Consider the following 6,000-nt stretch of genomic DNA (forward strand, 5'->3'; position numbering starts at 1 on the left):
ACTCGATCGTAAACTAGAAGTTTAATGATTCAAGTACTTTTTTGCTTTGGCATGACCGAATAGGTCACCCTGGATCAATAATGATGAGACGAATTATTGAAAATTCAAATGGGTATCCACTTAAGAACCTGAAGATTCTTGAAAGTAGTGAATTTTCATGTGCTGCTTGTTAGCAGGGTAAATTGATAGCTAAGCCATCACAAATGAAAGTTGACATTGAATCTCTTGCTTTTCTAGAACGTATACATGGGGATATATGTGGACCTATTCATCCACCTTGTGGGTCATTTAGATATTTTATGGTCCTAGTAGACGCATCTTCAAGATGGTCTCATGTGTGCCTCCTATCTTCTCGCAACCTGGCGTTTGCGAAATTATTAGCACAGATAATACGCTTAAGGGCACAGTGTCCAGACCATCCCATTAAGTCTATACGCCTCGATAATGCCGGAGAATTTACGTCTCAATCTTTTGATGGTTATTGTTTATCAGTTGGGATAAAAGTTGAACATCCTATAGCACATGTTCATACCTAAAATGGCCTTGCTGAGTCATTTATTAAAAGACTACAATTGATAGCAAGACCACTGCTTATGAAAACACGGTTGCCCACTACCGTCTGGGGACATGCTATCTTACATGCAGCATCTCTTATTCGTCTCAAACCGACTCATTATAATAAATACTCCCCATCACAATTAGTATTTGGTTATGAACCAAATATTGCTCATCTCTGAATCTTTGGTTGTGCTGTATATGTGCCTGTAGCACCACCACATCGTACTAAGATGGGCCCCCAAAGAAGGTTAGGTATATATGTTGGGTTTGAATCACCCTCTATTATTCGCTATCTTGAGCCATTGACGGGAGATTTATTTACGGCCCGATTTGCAGATTGTCGATTTGATGAAACAAATTTCCCACAATTAGGGGGAGAGAAAAAAGAAATTAAAAGAGAAATTGCGTGGAAAGTTCCATCGCTATCTCATTTTGATCCACGTGCCCCCATATGTGAACAGGAGATCCAGAAGATCATTCACTTGCAAAAAATAGCAAATCAAATGTCAGACGCATTTACTGATTTGAAAAGGATAACTAAGTCACATATTCCTGTAGAGAATGTGCCTATCCGAATTGATGTCCCAAAGGGACAATCTACTAGTGTCATAGCCTCTGAATCTCATACGCGCCTGAAGCGTGGTAGGCCATTGGGCTCTAAGGATAAAAATCCTAGAAAAAAAACACGAAAAATGATCAAAATGACACTACGAAAGAATATCATGAAGATATTCAAGATCTGACTAATCCTGATACTCCTGAAGATATTAGGGAACCCGAGACTCAAGTAAATAAAGAACTATCATTGAGTTCTTCTAGTGATGGGATAAATTTGAATCGATCGAAGATTATGGTGGATAATGTTTTTTCATATAATGTTGCAATAAATATTATGAAAGACATTGACGATCAGGAACCCCAATCTGTCGAAGAATGTCGACAAAGATATGATTGGCCAAAATGGCAAGAGGCAGTTCAATCAGAATTGAATTCACTTGCCAAACATGAGGTTTTTGGACCTGTAGTCCAAACGCCTAATGGTGTAAAACCAATTGGCCGTAAATGGGTTTTTGTGCGAAAAGGAAATGAGAGAAATGAAATTGTGAGATACAAGGCATGCCTTGTTGCACAAGGATTCTCTCAACGACCCGGTATCGACTATGAAGAAACATATTCACCCGTTATGGATGACATAACATTTCGATATCTCATTAGTTTAGCTGTACATGAAAACCTTGAAATACATTTGATGGATGTAGTTAGAGCTTACCTTTATGGATCACTTGATAATGAAGTCTATATGAAAATTCCTGAAGGATTTAAAATGCCTGAAGCAATTAACTCAAAGTCTCGGGAGATGTATTCAATCAGATTACAAAGATCATTGTATGTGTTACGTCCCGTATTTTTATACATTGGGACAACCCGGATTAACTATGATAAATTAAGGCCAAGACTATTCCGGGATTTGAAATCGGGACTTTTGACCTTTGATTTTATTTTGAGACATAAGTTGTGTATGAAATTGTTAGCTTGAACACTTAGGAAAAATTGGGACCATAATTCATAAATTTGGAAATTAAAACTCTTGCAAAAAAAAAAAAAAAAAGAAGAAAGAAGATGTGTGGATTGAAGTGGTCCCCACACATTGTTGTGGCCAATTTTAATTGGTCCAACACATGTGTGGGCCCAAAGACAATAAGAGATATTTTAAGGGGACTTAAAAGATGACCACTTAGTCATCTTTCTCTCATTTCACATTCCCACACTTAGAAAATAAAGCAAGAAGTTGAGGAACCAAAACCATGGCTCACGGCCAAGACCATGGAAAACCAAATCCAAATCAAGCCCCTCTAAAAATATTTCTTGGGTACAAATCAACTAATTAGAGGTCCCTAAGTAACTTGGAAGCATTGTTGGAGTGATCAAGTCTTTCATTTAAGAGATTTGCAAACCCTAGCCTATTGGTGGATTGAAGAAGAAAGGTGAGATCTAATCTTGTTTTTGAGTTATAAATGTTGTATGCATATTATAGTATGTCAATATGGATGAAAAATCATGAAATGTAGTATGTTGGAAGTTGGGTCGTGTATGGTGTGTGAAGTTGTGTAAATGGGTGTTGTGACTAAGTGAAGAATTAACTCTATTTAGTATGTTGATTGTTGTAGGGTGAAGAAATGAATGAGAACTATCGATGTATGTATATAGGTGGGTATGTAGCCGTGTATATGGCCTCCAATTTGTAGCAAAGAATGAATTAATATCGCTTAGCGTCGAAATGGTTGTTGTGATGACTTTTGTGTTGGAAATGAGAGTTAAATACCCGAAATTGATATGGTAAATGTGCGGACTGATTTGGAGAACTTTGTGCATTGAATGCAATCCTTATATATGAGAACCATTAATATATATGTATGTGTAGTGTGGACGAATGTGGGTCGTATAATATGTCGAAGATCGCATTAGTATCGCTTAACGTTTTAGTTGTCGTTGTTATGAATTTTAGTTGGAAATGAGCAATTAATAACTCAAGATTGATGTTGAGAATTTGTGGGCTGTTTTGAGGTTAGTTGTGCGTTTGACGTAAGTTGTATATTTTATGAAAATCATATCGTTCTATTGTAGATTGTGATACAAAACATGACTTGAAAATGAGGAAAGTGAAAAAAAAGGGGTTGCTCGGCTAAGGGGACTGTTTTCGGGCAACATAGAGAAAAATTCTTGGCTTGTTGGAAAAATTATGTGAATTGTTTAGAATGTTGTTAGTATGGATTTGGGTTAATAATCGAATGTACGAACGATATTGTGGCTTGAAAGTAAGCCGTTGAAACGAATATTTGGAAAGTTGTTGAAAGATGTAAAAGAGAGCTATTAATGTTGTTTTGCCTTTCGAATTGATTATTGATGTTGCTAGGTTGGTTATTGTGGTTGTTGTTGTTGATTTTGAGCGAGATAAATTCTCGGGATGGCCTATTTATAGGGGAAGTGCTACCGAATTTTCTGTAGAATTTAATGATTAGTTGGAAAGAATGGCTCAAGTGCCCTTAACTAATGTTTGGTATTCGTTGGCGTATTTGTAGACCTTGGGGAGCCCGAGGCGTAGATTGGAAATTTACTTTAGATTGGCTATTTTGGAAGTGCGTACGAGGTATGTAAAGCAACCTTCCTTCTTTTGGCATGCCTTAGTTTTACATAGGCTAGATTAGAGCTTTAAGGGAATTCCAAATTCGAGATCCGAGCATGTTATGATCCATATATATATTCTTTGGCACTCTTATGTATGTTTTTATGAAATATGAACCATGATGTATTTGAAGTAATCGCTTTCCGAAATTCGCATAGAAAATGTTCACTTTAAGGAATTTTGTAATCTCTGAATGCCATATTTTTCGCATAGAGGCTCGGATCGCTCCAAAATTTTTTATAGGAGTTTGCTTGATGTATAATGGGTATGTTTTTCATAGGCGGGCTCAGTTCGGGTCTATACTCGTCCGTGGGTCCCGCGACGCCCTTTATGTAAATTCGACAACTTTGAATCAAAAAGTGATAATTATTATTCCGATTTCGAATATGACTATTTTACTTATCCTTCGGATTTATAATAATGATTTTATGCATATGATTCCTCACTACTCCGCTCGTGCCTACTATGATATCGTTCGCCGGTTCCCGGGCCGGTTCTGTTGTCGTGCGCTTTTTGATACATTCCGGTGTTATGCTGTGTTTATGGTTCACCGTGCTCCTCGCTCGAGGGCCGGGTTCCACTTATGTTTGGCGTTATGCTGTGTTTGGCGTTATGCTGTGTTGTGATGTGTGACGGGGATTCGGAGATTTGAAACTTTCTGGTGTTATGCTGTGTTGTGGCGCCATCGACAGGCGGGCGACCACATTTTCCAGTGCCCTATGCATAATTTATACTTTGGAAATAAACATTTTGATATGTATTATTTTCTATATATCTGATTCGATTATTATTCAGATTTATTTCTGTACCTTCTGTTTTGCATACTCAGTACATATTTCGTACTGACCCCCTTCTCCGGGGGCTGCGTTTCATGCCCGCAGGTACAGACGCACAGCCTGGTGATCCACCTGTTTAGGACACCCTTTCTGCTATTCGGAGTGCTCCTCTCTTTCCGGAGCTTATACTTTTGGTATATATATTTATTAGTGCATTTGTATATATTCGTTCATGGGTACGGCGGGGCCCTGTCCCGTCATATGATTTTGTCGGTCTGTTTAGAGGTCTGTGGACATGTTTGTGGGTTAGGGTCTTTCTGTATGGATGTATGTACATGTCGTTTGGGCGATCCCATACGCCGAGGCGGCCGGTCCGCATATGTTGTTTGGGCGATCCTATACGCCGAGGCGGCCGGTCCGCATATGTTTATATATTACTTGGTTAGACCTGTGTGGCTTTTGTTGGTATTTTCTGCGTGCAGGGTATATTGGATAGTCCGTAAAACAAAGGAAACTCTGCCGAAATTTTTCTGGAAATTATCTAAATTTGAAATAAAGCCTTGTCGGCTTCCGCCATATACTAGAATGAGTTGATAGAATTTGAGATAATATTTGATAGATGGGTTCGGGTGCCCAGATCGGGCACTAGTCACGGCCTACGGGGTTGGGTCGTGACAGTATGGTCTAAAACAATCAGGGCGCATGTGGTACAATCGCCTCAGTGAGTACTTGGTAAAAGAAGGTTATATAAATGATGTCATTTGTCCATGTGTTTTTATTAAGAAAGCAAAATCAGAGTTCGTTATAATCGCTGTTTATGTTGATGACATAAACCTAATTGGAACTCCAGAAGAGCTCCAAAAGGAGATTGAATATTTAAAGAAAGAATTTGAGATGAAAGATCTGGGAAAAGCAAAACTTTGTCTTGGTTTGCAGATTGAACATTTGACAGATGGGATTCTTATCCATCAATCTGCTTATACTGAAAAGGTTTTAAAACGATTTTACATGGACAATGCGCATCCTTTAAGTACTCCAATGGTTGTTCGATCACTTGAAGTGAGCAAAGATCCGTTCCGACCTCAAGAAGAAAATGTAGAGCTTCTTGGTCCTGAAGTACCATATCTTAGTGCAATTGGTGCACTTATGTATCTTGCTAACGCTACAAGACCTGACATAGCGTTCTCTGTTAATTTGCTAGCAAGATATAGCTCTTCTCCTACACGAAGACATTGGAACTGAGTTAAGCATATATTGCGATATCTGAAGGGAACTAGCGATATGGGTCTGTTTTATACTAGCAAAGGTAGTACAGATCTTGTTGGTTATGCAGATGCAAGTTATTTATCTGATCCACATAAAGCTCGATATCAAACAGGCTATTTGTTTACATGCGGAGGTACTGCTATATCATGGCGATCCACAAAGCAGTTCATTGTTGCTACTTCTTCGAATCATGCTGAGATAATAGCTATTCATGAA

The 6,000-nt window shown here is 38.4% G+C and overlaps 1 long non-coding RNA gene across 1 annotated transcript; it reads left to right on the top strand.

Annotated features, from left to right (window-relative positions):
- Window positions 1–1,918: 1,918 nt before the first annotated feature.
- On the top strand, window positions 1,919–5,141 carry LOC132617948 (uncharacterized). Its single transcript, XR_009573902.1, has 3 exons — window positions 1,919–2,543; window positions 3,639–3,706; window positions 4,624–5,141. It is a non-coding gene; the product is annotated as an uncharacterized LOC132617948 (long non-coding RNA).
- The last annotated feature ends 859 nt before the right edge of the window (window positions 5,142–6,000 follow it).

The sequence above is a fragment of the Lycium barbarum genome, chromosome 11 (assembly GCF_019175385.1).
Source record: "Lycium barbarum isolate Lr01 chromosome 11, ASM1917538v2, whole genome shotgun sequence".
Taxonomy (NCBI): domain Eukaryota; kingdom Viridiplantae; phylum Streptophyta; class Magnoliopsida; order Solanales; family Solanaceae; genus Lycium; species Lycium barbarum.